Source organism: Heteronotia binoei, chromosome 13 (genome assembly GCF_032191835.1).
Source record: "Heteronotia binoei isolate CCM8104 ecotype False Entrance Well chromosome 13, APGP_CSIRO_Hbin_v1, whole genome shotgun sequence".
Classification (NCBI taxonomy): Eukaryota; Metazoa; Chordata; class Lepidosauria; order Squamata; family Gekkonidae; genus Heteronotia; species Heteronotia binoei.
Genome location: NC_083235.1, coordinates 48,455,572 through 48,481,007, shown reverse-complemented (window position 1 = coordinate 48,481,007; position 25,436 = coordinate 48,455,572). Strand labels below are relative to the sequence as shown.

The 25,436-nt window shown below is 41.2% G+C and overlaps 1 protein-coding gene across 2 annotated transcripts in view; it reads right to left on the bottom strand.

Moving 5' to 3' along the window:
* The window catches only part of HELZ (helicase with zinc finger), a 236,220-nt gene extending 214,651 nt beyond the window's left edge, over window positions 1-21,569 (bottom strand). For both annotated transcript variants that reach the window (XM_060252939.1, XM_060252940.1), the window contains exon 1: window positions 21,465-21,569. The gene's annotated coding sequence lies outside the window, so the exon portion shown is untranslated. The remainder of the gene's footprint in view (window positions 1-21,464) is intronic.
* Between the last annotated feature and the right edge of the window lie 3,867 nt (window positions 21,570-25,436).

Below are 25,436 nucleotides of genomic sequence, written 5' to 3'. Positions count from 1 at the left end.
GTTGAGCAATTGGTCGTCTTGAGCAATTGGTCAACTTGCTGCTCTTCAACTACCCAGCCTTGAACTTTGAGAGTGAATGAAATCAGTACATTCTTGTGCCTGCATTCTCTAACTTTGTGCTGAGGAGTTGAAGAAAAACACTGATCTTAGAATTTTAAACTCAGAAGTAAAAATAAATAGTAGGGAGATTATCGAATCTGACAAGCACTATATAAAATCAACTTTCCAATGTTCTTAAAAAACAGTGTTTTGACAGGTAAATATTTGATATGAAAAAAACATAGTGTTTTGGTTATGACTTTTAAGGCCTTGAGTGGTCTGGGACCAATGTATCTACGGGACAACCTTCTCCTCTATGTCCTGGCGTTACGCTCCACTGGTCAAAATCTGCTGGCCCTGACTTGGTGGAATGCTGGTCCTGACCCTGACTTGGTGGAATGCTCTACCAGAAGACATCAGGGCCCTGCGGGATCTTTTACAGTTCTGCAGGGCCTGTAAGGCAGAGATGTTCCACCAAGTCTTTGCATAAGGACAGCGACAGTTGCCATGCTGGCACCTTCTTCTCCTCACCCCCATTTCAGGAATCCCCCCCACCCCCAATGTAATGACTGGAAATTGAAATTGAACAATAGCACTTTAAATGAGATGCCATAGGGGTTTATAATTTTTAATGTAACTGATTGTGTTGATATCAATACATGTACTTTGTTTTTATGTTCTACATTGCCCAGAGCCTGACACTGGCCGAGATGGGGCGATTAAGTTAAATATAAATAAAGTAACTAATGTGTGTTTTATTTCTGTTTTTCTATGGTTTTATAGATATATTGTGGTTTTAAAAGACCAGTCTCTAGAATAAGAAAGATGGGGGCTGGATGGGTGATTGAAGTCTGTTATGATTGGATGGTAACTATACCCTAGGGGGCAGAGTTGACTGGGTGGTTCTGAGAGGTTTTGTGTGAGACAGAGTTCAGCATGCGTGTGAGAAAGTGAAGACGACACCTGAGTGGGTAAAGAAATGCAGTGACAGAAAGCTGCATGGAAGTTATTAGCCTAAGTGGCAAGTTAGGAAATTAAAGCTTGTGGAAGTTATTAGCCTAACCAGCATGTGAGAAAATAAGACTATGTGGTTAGGTCTATTTTAGAATCTTCAGAAACAGAAGAATGGTATCTATCTGAAACAATTATGCTTGTGTACCTATCTGAAACCATTTTACCTATGAACCACAGAGAAACTGTTACACTTTTTTACTGCTAAATAAATGCTATTTCTGTTTAAGTGAAAACAACTGTTTTGTTTAAAGTATCCCCTTTTACCCCCAACACACTGACCATTCTGTCATTCTATCAAATATAACTAAGCCATTCTGTTCTTTGGGTCCAGCTTAATAATTCTAAGGCAAGAGCCTTTGGTGGCAATGAAAATAAGTTAGAAATGCTAAGGAAGGAAAGGAAGTAATTTTAACACACACCACTTCAAAACACTACAGAGAGGGGTCCTTAAAGGTGTTAAAAGCATTACAATCCTCAACTGAATCCCAGCTGCTCTTTGTACAATTATGTGCAGATAATAAATAAATATGGTACAAAAAGTTGTTCTTGCCACTGTTAAAAAACAAAGCAAATATCATTGGAACAACAGATGTTAGTAAGTAAATGCTAGGATGTCAATTAAAACAAGCACCCAAAATGAAGCTCATGCATGCTGTATTATCATTGTATTTCTTTACAGGAGTGGGAGAATATAGAAGCACCAGTGATGAAGGGCAGCTGCAGCTCTGCCTCCAAGCTGGTGACAGTATAAGCTGCAGCATGCAAAGAAAACACACCTGCCTCAAAAATCCTCCTTCTCACTTTCTGTGGCCTTCCTTGGGGAATTGACATTACTGTGTGTGTATGTCAATATCTGTATATGTCAATATCTTACTAGGTGTGGCTGGGCTGCCTGGTATTGGCTTACCAAGTTGGTTTTGCTGGGATTCTCTGTTTTGATGCTGGTTCTGTTTGGGGTTGTTGGTTCTGTTTGCACTGGGAGGCTTTTGGCTTTTCTCTGAAGAAAGCATGGAATACTTTTTTCTCATAGTTTCCTATAGAAACAGGTAGGATGGCTGGAGGCACCTTGCTTAGGGGCCTGTATACTCTGATCCCTCAGTTCAATTCACTTAGACAGACAGTACTACAACTCCTGCATTGCTGGTGTCATTTGGCTGGGGGGAAAAAAACGCATCACCTGAAAAAGTCTCCAATATAAGGGAATAATGGAACCCAAATAATTCTGAAATCCCAGGAAAACATCTAAATCTCAAAATGGTGCTGAAAATCAGTGTTTATGCCCCTCCTGAATTCTGAAAGCAAAAATAACATTTTTCCCAGGTGTACATCCCTAGGTGTATTGGCAGAATATCTTCTCTCATTTACACCTAAAGTATAGGTAAGCTTTCCTCCCTTACAAACATGTCTGGCTTTGCTATGCTGATCTATGCCTCTGTGTATTGTAGGCTTAACAGCTGTAATGCATTTATCATAGGGCTCCCCCTGAAGATAACCTGGAAGATTCAACTGATACAGAACGAGACTGCTTATCTTATATATGGTAAAGGGCTGCTCATGTTCAAGAGGTTTTGAGCAAGTTATGCTGGCTGCCAATCAGCAGAAGTTGGTTTTCCCTTTAAAGGTGTTTTTAGCAATCATGTAAGTCCCAAAGTAAAATTCAAAACATCACAACACAATATCCATAATAGCTTTTATTAGGACCAGCCAAATAGCACATAACATCAACTTCCAAGTTCATTCTTATGGATATTGTATTCTGATTTTTGAGATTCAACCTCGATGACCTGGAATCTAACAAACCTGAGGGAGCACTTCTCCTTGTGAACCTACACAAAAATTAAGATCTGAACAGATGGCACTGCTGGTGCTTCCCGCATTCTGACAGATGAGAATAGTGGTAGACAAGATCAGGGCTCTTTTGGTGGTGTCCCCTATACTCTGGAACATCGTCCCTGAAGATGTATGGAAAATCTAATTTCTTCTGTCCTTGCACAAGGGCTATAAAATATTTCTTTTTCTACTGGCTTTTGGCTAGTGGTAGTGGTCTTGTTTTGTAGATAAGTTTTCCTATAACAGTTGTGCATTATTATTAATGGTTTTAACTAAGAGTATTTTATGGACCTTTGTAAATCAGTTTGAGTTCAGGAAAAGCAATATATTCAAAAATAATAAAATTGTTTATCAACCCTCAAATGTACTGGACACAACAGATGAAAACAACTTGCCAGCTGTAAGGGAAACCCAACCTAAGGAGGTAATTACCTATACTATGTCAGTTGTAGCTCTAAACCCTTAAGTCAAGTCACATCCACACTGCTTTCAGTTGTTACTGCATCATATGATGTGGATGAAGCTTGACAAAAAATGGAAATGGTAGATATAGAAGATGTAAAGAAAGCTGCAACTTGCACATTTCAGCTTTTTAGCTAACAAATTCCAAAGGATCATTTGTCTGGGTAAGGCAGAATCGCTAGTTGGGGGAAAATATACTAATTTTGCCTGTTGCAAGAAAGCAGTTTTACACAAACTATTTAGAGGTTTGTATTTATCTTCCAAGCATCCCAAGAATGCAATTTTTAAACTCCACTGCACAAGCCAGATCGCTAAAGCCTCTGCTTCAAAATGGCCACCAGTGTTAAATTAACTGCCCTGCCCACTTTGCTTTGAGTGCAATCATGCAAACAGAGACTTTGACAAGGAAACAGATTAAAGTAGTACAGTTTCAAAATACATTGCTGGTAGCCCACTTCTCAATTATTTCAACAGAGTTCATGCTATACCCACACAAAAAACAAACAGCCCCCCCCCCAAAAGAAAACTAGAGTAATAATTTGTAATTCCCTCACCCCATTCTAACAGCAAATATTTATTTATTTATTTTATTCGATTTATATCCCGCCCTCCCCACCGAGGCGGGCTCAGGGCGGCTTACAACAGAAAAAAAGCTAACAAAAATCAATTTAAATACGTTAATAATTATACAATAAAATACATAAAAACCTAAAAATACATAAAACTCGCATCGATATACACTATGCTACGTTTCCTTAAATCAGTCTTTCAAATTTTCCAGTATTCAATAATCTGATGTTCGAGATTTAATATTCAGGCATTCCGATCACAATTAATTATATGCCAACCGGAAGAGGGTTGTTTTACAGGCCCTGCGGAACTGTTCAAGGTTCCGCAGGGCCCTCACCTCCTCCCGGAGCTGATTCCACCAACAGGGAGCTGCAATTGAGAAAGCCCTGTCCCTGGTCGCTTTCAGACGGGCCTCCTTTGGCCCAGGGATTGTAAGGAGGTTCTGAGACCCCGACCTCAGCACTCTCTGGGGAACATGTGGGGAGAGACGATCCCTAAGGTAGGCAGGTCCCAGACCACAAAAGGGCTTTAAAGGTCATGACCAGCACCTTGTACCGAACTTGGTATGTTATCGGCAGCCAGTGCAGTCCCCGAAGCCCCGGCTGAATGTGCTCCCATCTAGGGAGCCCTAACAACAGCTGGGCAGCGGCATTCTGCACTAGCTGCAACTTCCGGGTTCGGCACAGGGGCAGCCCCATGTAGAGGGCATTGCAGTAGTCCAGCCTCGAGGTGACCGTTGCATGGATCACTGTTGCCAGGTCGCCGTCCTCCAGGAAAGGGGCCAACTGCCTTGCCCGCCTGAGATGAAAAAATGCAGACTTGGCAGTGGCTGCTATCTGGGCCTCCATAATTAGAGTAGGCTCCAGTAGCACCCCCAGGCTCCTAACCCTGTGCGCCGCTGACAGAGGCACACCGTTGAGGGCCGGTAAGGGAATCTCCCTCCCCGGACCACGGCAACCCAGGCAAAGGACCTCTGTCTTCGTTGGATTTAGCTTCAGCCCACTCAACCTGAGCCATCTAGACACGGCCTGCAATGCCAGGTCCAGGTTTTCTGGGACACAGGCAGGCCGGCCGTGCATAAGTAGATAGAGCTGGGTGTCCCATATGTTCATGTACCAAATATTAGACGCTGAGCTTTTTCACAGGTGGTTTTCCCCCCATCAGCGCTGGCTCCATATCACTTTGGTTTATTCCCTGGTATCTGCACACATTTTTGTGCCTGTAGTTTTCACTTTTTTTCTCCCCTTCTTTTGCCATTTCTTTTGAGAGCACTTTTGCCCCCCAATCTTTTTTAGAAGCCAATTCTGTATCACCTTTCTCCTTGTACATAAGGTTAGCTTTGTCCCACCCACTCCCATGCACCTTCAGCCCACTTTTTTATGACTAGACTGTTCTCATGAGTCGTTTCATTTTTTAAAAAATGGCACTGAAATACTGATATACTGCTGTAATGATAGGTCAAGCAGGTTCTCTGAACTCCCAGCTTTCATTATGTAAGTATTTAACCCCCTCCATCATGGAAATATGTCTTTTTCGCTATTTCTCTGCAAGTGAGGGGTTAGACTTAGTTTTTTTTAATGAAAACTAGAAGTTCAGAGAACTTGCTTGACCTATCATTACAGTAGTGTATTAATATGCTAATATTTTGGTGTTCTTTTGCTATATTGATATAACCATGCACAAAGTGATGCCACTGAGGATGACAGCACCACCCTCCCTTGAAAACCTTGATTATTTAAGGCACATATTGGGGGGGAGGGGGGAGAATGTCCCAACTGTGAAAATGCAGAGTGAGGGCAGACTTTATTCAAAGTTAGTATCCTTTCCATTGTGAGATAATCCCATATGTTCATGTACCAAATGGGAAGGAGGAAGATCTCCAGGAAGAGGCAATAGCAGATTTTGCATCAGTGACAGTGTATAATACAGAAACCAAATATTTCTTAATTGGGGGGATTTGGGGATCATCTCACAAGTTTAGCAACAGTGAATCAAGGCATAATGGAATAGAGAGGCCTGTGATGATAGAAATTTAGTCTTAAATCGATGACCAAAAAAGGAAAAGCCCCTTGTAAAGGAAAACAATACATTGTTCGCATGCCAAGGGCAATACATTCATTGGTAAGTTTTTTCTTTGAAACTGGTAGTAAGTTACACAAGTATACATATAAAATAAGACAACCTTTCCAGACTTTTCATATTTTTCAACTAGTGGCCCTACATAGCACGGCAATCCTTTTCGCAAGGGTGTCAAACTCATTTGTTATGAGGGCCGGATCTGACATAAATGAGACCTTGGTGGGCCAGGCCATGTGTGTCATAAAATGTAATGCCAGGTAGTGGACATATAAACTGTATAAAGGGAGTACAAACACATTTTTTTTACTTAAAACATTAGCACTCTTGCAATATTTTGTTTTACAGTCTGATAAATGTCATCCCTTGCTATGAATTATTGCATCAAAAACTACAGACAATGTCTGTGCTGTATCAATCTTGAATATGCTGTTCGTTGTTCAAGTGTGCACATCTGTAAGTTGCAAACCTACTTTTGATTTACTGACATTCATTACAAAGATCTCATAGTCAATGCTTTGAGCCTCAGACCCAGAGGAAAACATGAAGCAGCTGGGTATTGTGAGCTTTGTACATAAGTTGCTTCATGTGCTGGTCAATATTATGTGAAGGCACCATGGCAGAGATTGAGGGCTATGTGCTTGTCTGCAAAACTATAGTCTTCTCCAGAAAAAAATAACTTCAAATCCTATGTAGCAGTGCAAGAAAAGAGACAGCCATAGTAGTATCAGCCTACTATCTGGGAAGTCTAAATTCAAGATCCCCAATCAAAGGAAAATGTGAAAGAAAAATAAATGGACATTTGCTGGGTTAACCTGGGCTAGATACACACACACTCAGCCTAATGCTAGCTTGTTGTTATTTCTCTTCTAAATAGTTCACATACTTTTCTATTGAGAAGGACGGAGGGCATAAATATAATGAAAAAGATGAGGGGAACCCAGCTGCACCCATAACAAGCCCAACAAATCTCCCTCCCTCTCTCTGTAGCAGGCAAAAAGTTCATACTTTCAATAAAACATCGCTAGTCTTAAAAGTGCTCTTTGTATTTCTCCCGATGGTGAGGACCGGGCAAAGGAAGCTTTGGCTCTTTCCTTCCTTCCCCCAGGTCACAAGGAGAGGGAGGAGCCTCAGCCAGGAAGGAAGAGAGGCTTGGCTCAGTAGCTCTTCAGAGTGATTAATTGAGTCTAGCAAACTTAATCATCCAGCAGAGCTATAGAGCCAGGCTTTTTCATTGGCTGAGGCTCCTCCTAATTCCTCCTCCCTTTGAATAAAGGGAGGGGAAGAGAGAAGGAACCAAGAAAGGCTGCTTTGCTGGCCGACTGATCTCTGGGGAGAAATGCAAAAAGGCGACCAAACACTGCAGACAAGGGAGAATGAAGCAGACAACGGCCAGTTGCTAGAGGGCCTGATTGGAGCCCTCTGCAGGCCGGATCCGGCCCACGGGCTGCATGTTTGACACCCCTGCTTTATCACATTTATAGCCATTTTCCATGAAACCTCTACACAGTTCACATGTTTACAAGGAAGCAATATTTGGTATGCCAATTATGTCTATGTTAAGCCATATGCTCAAATGGCTATGTTAACATTTTCCTAAACAACCACAACAGTCTACTCACTTGCTCTCTCAGTCACTAAAAATATGACCCAACACTTTCCTTAGCCATTCCCAAATTATCTACCTCAAATGAGGAAATATCTGGAACTAAGTGCCACCCATAATGCATCATGTAAGGGGAGGAAACACAGCACCATAATTCTTAAGATCAAACTAAATCTTATACCACTACAAAATGATTCTTCAAACTAAGTAATAATGTTCTCAGTTAAATGCTGCAGAACTTTAAGGAAAAAGTGTCCCACCCCCACACTCACCTGCTTCAGAGGGGACTCTGGTAGGGGACTGCCTCACCCAGGCACCACTGAGTCAGGCAGCCTGACCAATGGTAGTGAAAAAAAAGAACAAGGGTGAGGTCAAACCTGGAAAAGTGCCAGCAATGGCCTCAGAGCTCAGCAAGTCCAGTATGCACCAAGTGCCAAAGAAGGACACCAGCATAAAAACATAAGAAGAGTCCTGCTGTATTAGACCAGCGGTCCACCTAGTCAAGCATCCTGTCTCATACAGTGGCCAACCAGTTCCTCCTAAGGTCCAACAACAATAGAGGCCAAGGCCTTCTCCTTGTCTGCTAGCACTGGGATTCAGAGGCTGTCACACTCTGAAGCAGCCTGGGCTTCCTGAGGCTTGCACAGGTTGGCAGAGCAGCCTCTTAAAGTCTCAAGGGAGGGGTGGGCCATGAGATGGTAGGAAAAGCCAGTAAAGGCATTGGTCCAGAATCCCTTTAATCAATGGGGGCTGCCTGTAAAGATAGGGCACTACAGGAGTCCAGAGCCAGCACATCCAAATACCTCCTTTATTAGGCCAGACCAGGGAGAGCCAACGAGTAAGGGCCAGGCCATCTTACAAATTTTACTAGATTAAATAAAAGCTGTGCTTCGTCCAGTATCCTCTCAGAAAACATAGAGATCAAAGTTTGTATGGTGGGGAGGGGGTGCATTTTGAGTCAGATGGCCAGCTTAGGAAGAATAATCAAGCTCATCCATGTGGGAACAAATGTTACTGCCTGGCACAGCCCAGAATGCTATTAAAAGAGACTATGATGCTCTGCTCTGGGTAAAAAGATGAAGGTCCCTGGAGCACACGTTGTGATTTTATCAATTCTCCTGTGGTAGCCTCTGGCTTAAGGAAAGAGAGAATACTGGGAAAAGAACAAGTGGCTACATAGACAGTGTCTTCTGGAAAGGTTTGGTTTTTTGGACCATGACCTACACTTTCAAAATTAAGCTCTTCTGTAGGGAGACAGTTTGTACTTCATGGGGATTGGGAAAGATGTGTTTGGCAAGAAATGAACAAAACTGATTTGGGAGGTGAAGCTTTAAACTAAATCCTGTGGAAGAGGGAGACAAAATTTCAAATTTCAAAGCCTAATGTGATGCCATGAACTGGCGATAAGAACAATAACAATGTGTGGGAAGAGGCACATACAGATGGACCATTAATTTGCAGGTAAGAACTGAAATGAAACTATCAGGGCACATAAACCATAAATTCCAATGTTTCTACACTAATGCACAGAGTATGGACAAAAAGCAGGAGGAACTTGAGGTCCTAATACAGGAACAGAGCTATGATCTAACAGGCATTACTGAAACTTGGTGGGATAAGACTCACAATTGGAATATTAGGATTGAGTGGTACAACTTAGTTAAAAGAAAGACAAATAAGGAAAGCGGGAGGAGTAGCATATGTCATGGATGTATATATTTGTGATAAAATACATGAATGTGAGCATGGAAGGTCAACTGAGAGTCTATGAGTAAAAACAAAAGGGGTAAGAAATAATAGTAGTATTATGGTGGGGGTACCAAGACAAGCAAAGACTTAGATGAGACTTCTGGACCTGATTGCAAAATTTTCAAAGAGATGGGACAAAGTAGTCATGGGAGATTTCAGTTACCCTGATATCTGCTGGAAGTCAAACTCCACTTATAAAATCAAAGTTTTAATAAATTTCTGACTAGTCTTGCTGACAACTTTATTTTCCAGAAGGTAGACAAGGAAACAGGGGGGGATCTGCTATCTTGGACTTGATTCTTATCAAACAGGGAAGAACAGGGTCATGAGGTGAAAGCAGTGGGCACTCTGTGTAATAGTAACCATGATTTTGGAATTTAAGATCTTGGGGAAAGCAGAAGCTATGTGTAGTTAGACATGTAGGGCTGGAATTTAGAAAAGCTAATTTTAACAAACTTAGTTATGTTGAGTAGAATCCCATGGTTGGGAGTACTTAAGGCAAATGGAGTTCAAGAGCCACTTTTTCAGCTGTTGCACAAGAAGAAACTTCTATTAAACTTTGCCCTTTCTTGCATCCCCCTTCCTCAAGCCCAACAGAAAGGAACTAGGGCCTAACTTCAAGCAATTCACGTTTATTTTATTTTCATGCAGCTTTTGTATCAAGCAGAAATGCTGCAGGTTATGGCTTCTACCTTCCGTAAAACCTCCAGGTAAAATCAAACAAGACCTAGTTTCTCCTTCCAAGTCTCTGAGCATGCACTGAGAAATTTGATGTGCCAGTGGCAACCAAAAAAATAATAGTTATCTAGAAAGCTGTGGTCCCTGATCTTATGCTTTCTATTATTAACAACACAGCAAAACCATCTCATGGCCATTTCACTAGAATCAAATAGTGCCACATTATTTGCTTGAATTTTCATGTGCTACATCTCAATCTGCATAGGTAACAATAAATTATTATCTTTAAAACCTCTCCTTGAAACAAAAGCAGAGGGCAAAAATAAGTTCTCTCCTTGCCTTAATTTCCAACATTGCTATCAACAAACGCAATAGGCTTTTATTCTAAAGTAAATCCAATATGAACCTTAACCTTATGAACCTTAAATGTGAACCTTAAAATAGCAGGTTTTGTTTCACTGCTGCTGGATAAACAGGTAGAGAAGCTGCAATTTAAAAAGGCCAGCTACACTGGACAATAGTATTTGTCAGGAACTTCAAGAAACCTAGGATCGAAGAGTATGAAGAGCGGTGGATAAAAATCAATGATTTTTAAAATTTAAATCATATTTTGTTTGATAAAATCTAAAGATAGTTTTATATTTAAGATACATTATAGCCCAAAGGTTTTTCATCATGAAATAAGGATTAATTTTTAATTATGTAGTATGACATAATATTTCATGCAATGCATGGAAAAATGTGTATATGAATTCCATTAATTCATTCATTAGGGCCCCAATGTCATGCTCTCCCAGAGGTTTCTGTAAGATTATTTGGGGCAATTTTTCTATCTAGAAGATACCATCACAGATGCTTGATTTTGCAGTTCTCAAAACTGTGACTCTGTTTGCTTAGATAACATATTTTTTAACAGCAAGAATGTTTTTAAATAAACATATAGTTAAAAAAAGAGACCTCAATCCTATTGTTCCGCTGCAAATCTATATACACAGAATAAACCCCTTACCACTCAGGGGTGTCAAACATGTGGCCCAGGGGCTGAATCAGGCCCACAGAGGGCTCCTATCAGGCCCCCAAGCAACTGGCTGTCATCTGCTTCCTTCTCCCTCTTTCTTGCTTCCTTCTGCATAACAGCCTGCTTTGCAAGGCTTGCTCAATTGCACAGGAACTACAAATCAAATCCTCTATTTTCTCCACTGACTAAGGCTCCTCCCTTGGGGAGGAAGGGAAGGAGGGACAGCTTGTTTTGCCAGGCTCTCAATCACACAGCAGAGCTACTGAGTCAAGCCTCTCTTCCTTCCATTGGCTGAGGCTCCTTCCCCCTCCTCGTCCCCTGAGGAAGGAAGGAAAGAGCCAGAGTTTCCTTTGCCCAGTTCCCTGAATCCCATGGAAGAAATACAAAGAAAGCACTTTTATTACCGAGTGCTAATGTTTTAAGCATGTTCTAAGTTGTTGTTTTTTTTAAATCTTTAATTATATTTGTCTGTGTCCTTTATAAAGTTTATATCTCTGCTACCTAATCTTAAATAGATACACACATGGCCCAGTCCAACATGGCCTGGCCCAACACGGTCTCATTTATGTCAGATTCGGTCCTCATAACAAATGTTCGATACCCCTGCCTTACCTCTTAAATGCTAAATTTCAAGAAGTTCAATAACTATTACTTTGGGATGAAATAGATCTGGATAAGGGGGAGATGTTAAGAGCTAAGTTTAAGGAGAGGCAAGCAATACAAATGAAAGTGAAACTTTTTGCGCAGAATACTCTAGAAGTTTTTGAGATTTCTGTGAGTGCTGCCTGAGATTATTCTCTCCCTTGAAGAGAAAACCTATAATGGCAGCAAGTTGTTGGGAATACTTAATGAAATTCTTCTACCTATGGGTTCATGCATGTGTGCAAAATGCAATCAGTGAAACAAAGATATGAAAGGCCTGATGGGCCAAATTAAAGGACATCGTGAAAAGTGTTCTTTTACAAGAGAAAGTGGCAATGAAGATGAGAAAAGGTACATGTTTGAACATGCAGGGGCTTCAGGTTGGTAAACTTTTTGATTTCATCATACACCTTAAAGATAGTCTTGAGCAGTGTTCCCTCTAAGCTGAGTTAGCATGAGCTAGCTCACAGATTTTTAGCCTCCAGCTCACATGTTTTTGTCTTAGCTCAGGAAGGATGTTCCCAGAGCACTATAATTTATGCAGTAGTTCACAACTTTAATGCCAGTAGCTCACAACTTTAATATCAGTAGCCCACCAAGTATAATTTTTACTTACAAAACTCTGCAGCTTAGAGGGAACAATGGTCTTGAGACACTGTCATGCTTGAGCAAAAATGTATTTGCTATTGTTACTGCATGGTACTGTCATTTTTGATAGTTGTGGTAAGAGAAACTGAACAGTGTGCAACAAGTCTACAGGATAAATTGTTAACCTAAGTCTGGTTGGGTGCAGCAATGTCTACAATTATCATAATATATGTGCTTGTATAAAAACAGAAGGAAATGTCTTCCTTGGAGAAACAACTGAAACATCAGGAAATGCACATGAAGTGGAATACTTAGAAGAACTGGCAATAAAATGTGAACAAAAATTTAAGTGTCTACTAAGCAGCCTGGTCACAGACAATGCTGCAAATGTATCCAAGATGCAACTCCTTAGCCAAAGACTTCATGTGTTCCAGAAATAAAGGCTAAAGTTGCTAAAATTGCTAAATATTTATGTAACAATAATTTTGCAGTAGCTGCTCTGAACAGAATGGGTGGAACCAAGCTAATTGGGCCCACTTGTGGGAAAGGGTGGGATATAAATCTAAATCAAATTAACCTTACCATAAGATTTAAATGGAACTCTATAGCAGTATATAAAGAACTGGCCTGTTATGTTTACAGTTTGTGAACAAAACTGAGAGAAAATTCAAGGCACCGCTGTAGCCAAAATCCTATCTGTTTGCTGATCATGTTTTAAAGAAAGTCATACCTGTAAACTGATAGAAATCACGTAAGTAGTTGAATTTAGAGACTACAGAAGTGATGGTTTCACTTTTAACAATAGCATTAACTTCTTCTGCTAGTGTAGAAAGAATATTCTTTTCCTTTGGTCTCATTCAGTCTAAATTGAGAAATCATTTTGGATCTTATAAAGCAAGAAAGCTTGTTTTCTTTTCCAGGTTATAAACAAACAAAATGGTAAAGATGAGTGAGCCACAGAAGACAGAATTTTAGGTTTTTCATCTGGCTAACGTAGACAGTTTAAGTTTTTAAAAGATATTTTCTTTAACCATGTTAACATGGATGTTTAAGCAAATACAAGACTACATATGCTATGTAATGTTACTGTTTTAGTTACATAAAACAATATAAATGTCATTGTCATTGTTAATTATTACTTTTCTCCTTCTTCTTCCAACGGTCTGGCAGAAAAGTTGTCCAAATATGAATGAGCAACCTATTAGATACTTCACTTCACAGTGATTTCATAATTAACTATTTCAAATAGGGTGTGTATTCAGTATAAGCTGAGCTGAAAAAAATAACTTACCAGTATACACATTAGAGAATCTGATTTGGGTACAGCTGACTCCAAATAAAGCTGGAATTATTTGGTTGTTATTTGGTTGTTATTCGGATGTATTTGTCTATATCAAATAGCTGCTGGTGGAAGTTTTAAAGGGCTGCAGAGACCCTTTTCTGTGTCTGTGCTTCTGGATTGAGTATAATAGGTGCTGCTAAATAGGCTTTTAGTAATAAGGGTGTGTTTTAGGAACTGTTTAACTTTAAAATACTTTTAATTAAATTTCAGCATAGGGCTTTAGTTCCTCCCTAACTAGGCCAGTGCTAGGAGAATATTAAAAGAGGTAAGGCTGTGGATGTCTTCAAAACAGTGGTTATCATACCCTGTATTCACTTTTTTAAAAGCAGTGTGCAGCACTCTGAGCTTCAGTGAACAGGTGCTTTTGGACACATTTCACTTTAGGCTGTCCTGTAGTTTTCCAATTTTCAGGAGGGAGTTCCTGCATTTCCATAAAGGAAATTGGGCTTGTTCCTATAGAATCTAGTCATGATAAGTTTAATAAAGAGTCTTAAACTTTTTTAAAGGTTTGCTATTCCATCCCAGGGTTAGTTAATTAAACCACAGTCAGGTTTCAGCACAGGGGAAAAAAACTTTTCAAAAACAAAAAAGAAAGAAAACAAAAACTAACACAATGGTAGGTTAGGCTCTTTTGAAACCTAGTTTTGGGGTAGGAGGGTTCATAAAAAGATGTCAGACTCTAGGTTCAGAATGCAGTGCAGGTAATTAAGGGGCATAATACCTTCCCTACAAGTACTACTTAGTTAGAAAGAGTTTGGCCTGAGGTTACAATGAATGGCAGGAAGGGAACGCAGCAGGACCCTGGAGACAATGATAAGGAAAAGACTAGAGGGGTGCAGGCCTGGCACTAGAGGTCCTGGCGCCCCTAGGCCGAGGTCCGTTCCCCTGCCCCCCAATCTCTTTTCGCACGCGCAAAGCACACAGGGCCCAATGACATCACTGGAAGTGATGTCATTGGGCTGTGCACTACACGCAAGCTCTCAGCCCGGCCGTCCCCTACTTGAAGCAGAGGTAGCCTGAGCGAGTCACGGGAAGTGTCTTCGGGCACAGGGAGGTGGGGGGAGGCGGGCGCGGGGCTGCAGGCACAGGGAGGTGGGCGCAGGGAGGCAGCAGGCGTAGGCCGTGGGGAGAGGGGGTGCCTCATGGTGCCCCTAGGCCTAGTGGTGCCCGAGGCAGCTGCCTACTTGGCCTACTCCCACACACCGGCCCTGGAGGGGTGAAGGGAAGGGGGAAGAGAGGGTTGCGGCTTTCCTCCCAACTGTGCAGAGGATTGCACCGCAGCCCTCTGGCAGAAGTGGTGTAAGAGGCCACACAAGGTCCTCTTTACTAAGGCTGCTGCTGGGGTGCCCCCTACAGAGGTGCCCGCAGGTGCTAGCACTGATATGCTACTCAGTTAGCCCTTCCGCCAACTGTTGGTCCTGAGGGTCAGCAGGAGCTGCCTGAGATGTCTTTTGGGTTGAGCTTTGGGGAAGAAAGTATTCTGACTCTGGAGCTCACCCCAGGGACCAAAAGGCTTCTGGAGGAGCTAGAGGAGAGGCTGGATGATGCCCTGTTATGGACCCATTCTATTTTATGAGCCCATAGAATAGAATGGACTCCATTCCCAATTTGGCACACACCTCCAGCGATGCCCAGGGCAAGCACCCCCTCTGTCCCTCCCTGGATCCAGTCCTGTTCCCCAAGCTCCTCACAGGAAGCAGTTCCAGGGGTGCCTGCAGTTGCTGGTCAACATGGGTGCCCCTACAACTCTAAAGTCTGGAAGCACTTCCAACTGACAGAGAATATACATATCACACAGTACCAACTGTTTAGGGCCCAGATCAGCCAAGGGAGAGATTTCAGTCATCTCTCAACTACCGGTTCAACTACACACAGCAGGCGGTGCTTCTGGGGAAGGGGGAGGCTGCTGTTGGATGCCAAAGCAGCCACCACCAGCCAGCCAGGAGGTGACTCAAGATGCAACCACCTTCAGTGCCGTCCCTGCATGTTCTGCAGTAAAGAAGGGACACCAAGCATCTCTGACAGAGACACTTGGTGAGGTTGACACTAGGGTGCCTGGAGGGGGAAACAGCAGGCAAGTAAGAGAGTCACTTGCTTCATTATCCAAATAGTTGCCGTAGGCAGTCACCCCTTCTCTATGGTCAAAGATGCTGGTTTCTGGATGGTGCTCCAAGATGCCTATCCCTGATACACACACCCTTGCTTCCACCATGCTGAACAGGGCCATTAACCAGTTGGATTGATGCAGAAATGCCCCACCAATCCTTCCACTGCCATTCTGAATCCACCTGCACCAAAATACCTCTACAATACCCTGGTAGGAGTGCACACAGGGTGATGTTGAAAGTGGTGTGCTTAGGTTCACTCTCCAAGTCACCAGCTGAGCCAAGCTTCTGTCAGGATTGAATTCAGATCGTGAGCAGAGTGTGGACTGCAGTACTGCAGCTTACCACTCTGCGCCATGAGGCTCCTCAAATCCAAATACCATACCTGTATTGGGATTCAGAAATATCAGGGAATACTGATATTTTTCAGGCACAATATCCTTGAATCCAAAAAACCAAGTTTTTTTCTTGCACACCCATAATTTCAAATAATAAATAACCAATTTTTCTGATATACCTGTAAAACTAACCTGAAAAGTTATTATTCTAAAAATGAAATTTTCATCTGAGTTGTAAATATTATAGTTATAACATGCAAGAATGAGCCTTTATGCAGAAAACAACGATTTTTTAAGAGTCTTACTGACTAGAAAAAGCCCAGCAGGAACTCATTTACATATTAGGCCACATCCCCTGGCATCACCATTGTTTTGTGCGAGGCTTTTTGGTAGAAAGAGCCCAGCAGGAACTTATTTGCATATTAGGCTACATCCCCTGACACCAAGCCAGCCGGAACTGCGTTCCTGTGTGTTCCTGCTCAAAAAAAGCCCTGCTTAAATCTAATCCACCCTGGATGTAATCTCAGAAATGCAAAACACTTTTATATAAAACCTTAGCTAGGACCAACTAGTTAAATACATCTTCCCTTCACATACCATATTATATCTGAGAAGCACACTTGTTTTTTTAGCCCTGTACATCAACAAGCCATATTGCTTCCTGAAATAGAATCAAACAATAATATCCTTAGAGAAAGATGTTAAAACAGAAATACCACTACTGGGGCCTTCCCCCAAAAGAATGTTCAAGAGCAGACAGAACACACAAGTCAGGAGCTAAATGTGGATTCTAAATGTGGATTCTAAACATATTATTAATGTCCATTTATTTTACAGCCTATTGAAGAGATTTACAGTTTATATTGCATTGGAAATGCGAAAGTGACTGACTAGCTGTAACTACGTTCTTTCCTCCTCATTCCAGTTACTGGAAGAAGTGAACACAACAAAGGTGTGGCAAAATATCTCCCTAACAAAAACACAAAATGCATATCCACTACTGTGAGACAACAGAGAGCAACCATAAAGAGGCATATGCTACCACTGAAAGCATGGTACATCCTGGGGATACAGAAATGGCAACCAAACGACAAAACACAGCAAAGCATAGAGCTGGTTAGAGTAAGATCCAGTTGCGGGAAGCATATGCACAGAAAAAGCATAAACATAAGAACCACAGACACTGTGGTTGTCTGGCAATGTACAATGATTGTGTAAGATAATGGGAGGGGTATGTATAAAGGAATTTATGGAAGTGCAGGCTGATGTACAAGAGGCAGAAGATGGAAGATATCTTTGTGTGACACAGGGAGAAAAGTACTAACCAGGAGAAAGAGAGCAGCCTTATGAACATTTTTTATACCACTAATTCACAGAATTATTAGAATCCCCGAAAATCCTTGGAAAAGCCAAAAGAGATAATTTGCAAGTCAGCATATCCACATGTAATATCTAAACTATATCTAAACCAGGCAAACCATGATTTGTGTTTTCCTACGAACAAGAATGGTAACCACAATCTGAAATTTCTAATTTGGGTTTATATGTAAGCATTGACTGGATTACTTGGATGTTACAGCACAATATGATTGGCAACAAGGACAGCACTACAGCACATGAGGGAAGGACAGCACTACAGCACATGAGGGAAGAAGAGAGCAGGAGGATGACATGCATAAGGTCAATACTCATTCATATGTACTATACTTAGGTGTTATGCCTTAATTGAGATACTGTTGTCTTAAGCACCACTTAAAGGAAAGATAAGCTTCAAACTAATTATTAGTAAAAGGAGATTCTTATTCTCGCAGAATAAAACATGCAGTTATGCAACAACCTTCCCATTGTCAATCTTCAGGAGGCAGCTGAGCTTGCTGGGAATAAAGTGTAGATGACTGGGGAAGGCAATGGCAAACCACCCCATAACAAAATGTCTGCCAAGAAAATGTTGTGATGTGATGTCACCCCATGGTTCAGTAAGGACTCAGTGCTTGCACAGGGGACTACTTTTACCTTTTTATTGGCAGTCCTAATAAGTTTTTAAACTGTTACTTCTATTGATTTTATAATAGCTGCTTTTATTGTATTTTTATAAGAGAATTTGATAGTTTTATTACAAAGATATTTTGCCAAGGCAACTTACTGTTAAGAGATCTGCTTTTGTAAGGAAAGAAAATAATATGCTATTGTCCACTAGGAAGCCATCTAACCAAAACGCAGAGTTCTTTATTAATGTTGATTCTGCCAGAACTCCCACTTTTTCCCCCTTTGCAGTTAAAGGGGAGACATGCACAATGCAGTAGCTTGGACTGATATAATGCCTCAAATCAAAGGAAATACGGTATATTAATTCCCATATCACTGAGACTGACAGACAGCAGCTTCCCAAGGCCAGCCTGTGAGTTCGTGGAGAGATGTGAATTGGAAACATTCTGCTTCACACCCTCATTTTTTCACTACAATCATTCTCATTAATTGCCATATATTTGTGTTTGGTACAGAGAGACCCAATTCAGTTATGTGGTTTAAAGACTGGATCCTATACATTCCGCTCCATTGGCTCCTTCCTCCAGCGCAAGGTGTTTTCTACTGACACACAAGGCTCTTGTGCCAGGTGTTGTTCTGGTGAAGGTGGAACATACCAAGAATGTAAGTGCCAGAACTCCAATCCAGAGTGTAGGACTACAACTGGGGAGATCTGGATTCAAATCTCCATGTCCCTATGAACGCAGTAACATTGGGAAGGTCAGTTTCTCAGACTAACCTACCTCATGAGATTGTTCTGATTGTTGTTGTTTACCACTCCAGAGTTCCTTTAAGGAATTATGGAATAAAAATGAATACAGGAAAATTGTTATATATTTTCTCATAAGCCTAAACTAATGCCATGCAAAAGTTTGGGCCACACTGGTTCCACTAGGATAAAGCCCACTGCAAATGGCTTACAAAGAAAAAAAATTCTACTGGCAGACTAGCTTAATCTTAACATAATTCTGAGTTTGGGCATTGTTATTTAGTGTTGTCCTTCTTTAGAAAAATCTATTTTCAAAGTAAAGTGTATGAGAGCATCATTACACACTGTGTGTTTTGCCTTGACCTTTCCTTATCAGAGCAATTAAACTGCAAACCTCTGTAACCATTCCAATCTTCTCTGAACTCCAGCTCTAAAATTGTCTTTAAAATGTTTCTCCACCTACTTACAAGTTAAATTATAAAGGAAGAACATAAGATTTTGGGAGCAGAAAGAAGAAAAAATGTTGCCAGCACATATCTTACAATAAAGCCAGGTGGATGAGCAGTAACTAGTCCATTTCTTTCCTCAAAGTGGTTATGATTTTAAATTATTGTAAATAAATCAATCATGCCAATTATTCAGTTTACACAACATGCTGTGCTTGTTCAGAGATCTGAGAGAGTTCAGAGGAAAATTTCAAGAATTACACAGGAGAAATTTTAAACATGTCCCCATTTGAGGTGTTATATTGTAGAAAATAAGGACTGCCCTACGAAATAATTTCACCTATATGTTAAGGAGCTTCAAGTTGAAATTAAGTTATTTGTAAGGTTAAACTAAAAAGAATGCTCTCTGTTAAGTGGCTTCTTCTCTACTGTGGTTTTTAACAAAACACACACCCTGAAGCTGTTGTGTATAAAATTGAGGTCTCATAGCATTTTTTAATTTTCTATGAGCTTTGGGCCTAACAATGTTTATATTCCACTGTAAAAAAAATCCTCCCTTCTACAAGCTGACCAACCCTGGAAATTACCACCAAGTTTTTTGCATAATTTTAGGAAGTTTATCTCTCTCTCATAATAAAACATTTTGTCTAATTTTTTCACACGAGTTTTCTGCAGCACTTGTTGCAAAACATTTTGCTTTAGCATTCATATTTCACAAAGCTAAGTATATTCAAGAAAAACCAAATAGCAACACATTGGAATAGGGAAGCCAGCCTTGAGGTGGGGCCTGGGAGATCTCCTGGAATTACAACTGACCTCTCTCCATATTACAGAGATCACTTTATTTGGTGAAAATGGATGCTTTGGAAAATAGTCTCTATGGCAGAGGTGGCCAAACTGTGTTTTGGGAGCCACATGTGGCTTTCAAACATATTGTGTGGCTCTCAAAAGCCCCCATGCCATCAGCAAGCTTGGAAAAGGCATTTGTCTCTTTAAATCGCTTCTCCAAGCCAAGCCAGCCAGCAGCTGGCTTTCAAACATCTGATGTTCATGTCTTATGGCTCTCAAACATCTGATGTTTATTCTCTGTGGCTCTTATGGTAACTAAGTTTGGCCACCCCTGCTCTATGGCACTGTACCCCACTGAGGTCCCTATCCTCCCCAGGCTCCAACCCCAAATCTCCAGGAGTTGCCTCAGCTGGAGCTAGCTACAGGTGGCCAGGGAGCACCTGGCAACTCAACATTGAAATAGTCCATTTGAGGAAATTGTTTGTCTCCATGTTCCGAGTTACCACATTCCTAGACCATAGAGCAGGATTCAATATTAATTTTCCTAGATTACCACATAATTATAACACAACTTTCATTTATTCACCAAGTATATTAATTTAAAACATAGTTTTCAAAAAATCATTTTAAAAAATATTTTACAAAGAAGTCTTCACTTATCTGAGCTTTCCTGCCTCTTCTATCAAGAATGCTGTTTAGGCTTCTATGCATTTCAAACTTAACAGTCCATTTGGTAGTTATTTCCAACTTCATGCATCAAAGCAAGAGTATTGGGGGGAGCTGCCATGACTATTTATAGGGCGGGGGTCACTCCAAATGTAGGGTTTGAAGTTCTGTTTATCTTCACAGTTTCTCAAAGACTTGGCCCAGAGGATTCTGGAGGATTTTTTTTTCCAGCTACGACAACTAACCCCTCCCCAACCCGCCCCTTTTCTTTACTTTTTCTGAAAAGGCTTCCTCGCGCGCGTGTCTGAAATTTGTATGCGCGTGTTTAAGACTTTAAAAGAAATCTTCCTAAAACAAAATTTAAAAAAAAAACCACACACACCGCACCCTCTCGCACTGGAGGGAAGAAACGAACCGTTTCAGCCATCGCCAGCTCCCTAGTCTAGGCTGTGACTCTGCCCCGCACTCTGCTGTCCTACTCGGCCTGTTCCCAAGCAGCCCAGCCCACAGAGCAGCTCCTTAGGCCCCAGGACTCCGCCAGAGCCCGCTTGTAAACAGCCCTTGAGCTGCTGCTTCTGCAGGCCCCTCCGCAGACACAGGGCCCTCTCCAGCCGGCACAGCACAGCCTCTCCCCGCGCCCGAGGTCTCAGCCCAGCGCAACGGGCTGCTGCCCTGCGCGGAAGAGCCGCGGATCCCCTCCGGTGGCCCTACACCGGCCGGACCCCCTTGCCCTTCGTCCTCCGGGCGAGAAAATGAGGAAGTCCTGACTTACCTGTCATTACTTTCTACGCCATCTTGGATCCACTTGTCAACGTCCCCACAAAGCATTGTGGGTAAGGGAAAAAAAATCCCTCTCCCTCCACCACCACTCCGCTTTTCTTCCACCTCGGGAGCAGAGCGAGAAAGTTAGGAAGGCGTGGGAGGCGACGCTTCTATTGCGAAAGGAATAAAAGTGGCGAGATCTCATTTGCGGGGGTGGGGGGGAGAGAAGAAGACGAAAACGAGGAAAGAAAACGGTTGGCGTGTTGTGGCCTCTGAGTTTAGTTAGTAAAAAAAGTGAAAACCTGGTTGCCTTTTGCAAAAATAATTAGGGAGTATCTTTTTTGCAGACGGAATAAAATAATGGGCTCGGCGCTCGCTACATGCCATAACCCGATTTCGAGGCAAATTTTAGTCAGAGACTTGCGGAAAGCGTTCTTAGTATGTTTATATAGATACAGACAAATTAAATACTTTTCTGACGGAGAAAGGTTTATTTATGTGTTGTTAGGGATGTGCCACGCGCTCCTATACACGCTTATTCGAAAGCAAGTCCCACTGTATTCTGTAACGTGCATTACAATTGGAAGCAACCTTACCAAGTTCAGTTGTACATCAGGACACAAGCATTATGCATTTAAGAGCTGACATAGTAAGATCATGAGCATCACCTGCACATCAATTAAAATGTCCTGTGCAAAAACAGCTGCCTTTTCATTCAACTGATGACATACTAATTATTGGGGAAGAAAATTAAAAATTAGTCTCTTAATTATAAAAAACAGACTGCTCACCCTTTAATGGTTTACCCTCTGATTAAACTTTCATTAACCTCTTATCTATTCATCATTCTGTTTTCTATTATCACGGGCAGGCCGCATACACCAGTCTCTTTATTCCGCTCTGTGCTTCAGTCCTTAAGTCTTGCCTTACTCATGCAATTCTATGTCTTCCCTAGTATTCCATTATGATTTTGTCTACTGCATACATTCCCCCTCTCTTCTTTTATTTCTGAAAATTCAAACTGCATGACTGAAAAAAACAAAGTTAATTATGCAAATACCATAAACTCGAATAGCCCATATTGTCCTGCTTGCCAGTTAAGATCTGCCTCAAGAACTGCCTGTGTCCCACTTTCAGAGGTGAGGTACGTAAGTGGCAACAGTCACAGGGCTTTTTCAGTGTTGGCACCTCACTTATGGAACGCCGTTTCCATTAAGGCTCACCTGCACTGCTCTCCTTTCTGTACCAAGCCTGTTCACCTTGGCTTTTAATTAAATCTGAATTTAAATCTGAATACTCTTTATTTTAAATCTGAATACTCTTTATTTTAAACTCCCATTTTAAATCTGAATACTCTTTATTTTAAACTCCCAGTGTTCTATGTTTTATACTGTGACTAGGTTTTTAACACTGGATTTAAATTAATGTTTTGTTTTTATTCAGTAAGCTGCCTTGGGCAGGTTCCCTGGAAAGGTAGCATTAAAAAATTGCTATATATAGCCAGTTTGGTGTAGTGGTTAAAGTGTGTGGTGCGAACTCTTATCTGGGAAAACCGGGTTTGATTTCCCACTTGCACCTGCTGGCATGGCTTTGGGTCAGCCATACCTCTGGCAGAGGTTGTCCTTGAAAGGGCAGCTGCTTTGAGAGCCGTCTCAGCCCCACCCACCTCACGGGGTGTCTGTTGTTGTGGGGAGAAGATATAGGAGATTGTAAGTCATTCTCAGTCTCTGATTCAGAGAGAAGGACGGGGTATAAATCTGCAATTCTTCTATATAAATAGATAAATAAAATTGTTATGTTGCTTGTCATTCTTGTCATTTCTTGAGAGACCAGAGCTGGGGATCCTTACTGCAGACTATATATTTTTTTCTGTCTAACATATTTTCCAACTAACTGAAATAGATGGAAACCCTTGGAGTCCACAGGGAGGGTGTGCATGGTATGCACTCTTAAATAAACTATTTAGAAATGATCATGTGTTAATGTACTGTTTTAAAATAAGACTCCATTACATTTTGCATTTTGTGGTTTATTTTAGAGCATGAGTGTGGCTATGCTGCTTTCCACTCTTAACTGGTTATCCTTGCCCCTAAATAGAGCAATCACTGGAATGGCAGAATAGCTTTGGCAGAAGTTGTCCTTGAAAAGGCAGCTGCTGTGAGAGACCTCTCAGCCCCACCCACCTCACTGGTTGTCTGTTGTGGGGGGAGAAGATATAGGAGATTGTAAACCGCTCTGAGTCTGATTCAGAGAGAAAGGCGGTGTATAAATCTGCAATTCTTCTTCTTCGCCTCCTGTTTTATGTGCTAAAAGCTTAGGTGTGGCCAGCACTCTTTCAGCATGGTGGGTAGAGGACATTTTGGGAAGACAGTTGCCAGCTATTTAAAACCCAAGCTCCCTTTCAGTTCCTTAAAGCCTGAGCATAGCTAGAGATAAAAGCCTCATGACATGAGGTTAAGCGCAAGAGCCAAATATTATCAAATTTGATAGGACCTTTGATTGGTTCAAATTAAATTTGTTGGATGTGGAGGTCAGAAGAGTGGTCACACAGATGTATACAGAAAACCTACTGATGCAAACACCTTTTTGGCAAGTGACAGCTCCATCCATGCCATTTAAAAAATAACTTGCCTTATTTTCAACATCTTAGACACAGAAGGAACTGTAGCGTTTTATCAGGTTTTATAAGCAAGCTCAAAAAATTGATGTGTAGAATAGGGGTTATTCATCCAACTTTTTGAAGGAGGCCTTTTTTAAAATTGTTGTATTATTGTTTAATTGTTGCATTTTAACTGTTATTTATTATGTCTGCAATCCATCCTGAGCCCGTTATGGGAAACGGCAGAATATACATTTACAATAAATAAATAAAAGCCAGACATTGTTATGATACTTCTAGACCTAAAAGAAAGAATACAGATAGGATGTATTGTATTACATACAATAGTACATATAAACAGACTAGGCAAATAATAGAGAGATACTGGTACCTCCTCTCTGTCATACCAGGATGGATCTTCTCTATTTACCTACAAGTGAGATAAACATCTTAAGGATTGGTTAATTAGAAGAGCATTGCAAGAAACCATTACTGATAATACTACAATTAACAGGAGTGAATTACCTACGAGAAACTTCCTGTGTGGACATTGCTCTGTATGTGCCTGGACTTTAGGAACAAAGAGTTTCTCTTATTCAGTTGAGAATATAACCTTTTTATATCAACTCTTTTGTAAACACTAAAGGAATAATTTATGTAGTCCTATGCCTGTGTAATTCAATGTATGTGAGAATGACAGCCAGACTTGTCAGATTACATGTTTGTGAGCACAGGAGCTGTATCAAGATGAAGAACATGAAAGTTCTGCTGGTCTAGCATTTTCTGACCTTGTCTCGTGCTAATAGCAAACTGTATTTTTGGATTGCTGAACATCTTCAGATGCCTGCTCTACAACTGCAGAGACTGCTAAAGAAAATAGAAACATTCTGAGTCTTTTGCTTGGAACTTTAGCACCACAAGTATTAAACAAGGAGTTCGACTGGATGTGTCTAAACGTTAGGTGTAATTAGAATCTGATTTAGAAATCCTTTATCAAGTTAGTTTACATATGCACTTTTTGCTGCTTCCTCCTCCCTCTTCTCCCACCCCCCTCCCCTGCTCTTCCTTCCCTCTCCCATCAAAGGTAAGTACTTTGATTACCTGGCAAACTTCCAAAATTGCATCATCCTCTCATCCCCTCAAAGTGCATATTTAGTCTCGCGTGATCATCTAGGGCTCTTCATAATTTCCAGTTGCAGTTTATATATGCATTCTATGGGTGAAAGAACTGCCATATTCAGGCCAGTAAATTTGCCAGTGAACTTCATTGGATTTGTTTTGGAATTTATTATTGGTATCCTTATCACAGAAGTAATCCTTCGCGTTTTAAAAATTATTTCTACACTATGACTATATCATCTCTTATTCTGTTTTGTGTGGCTA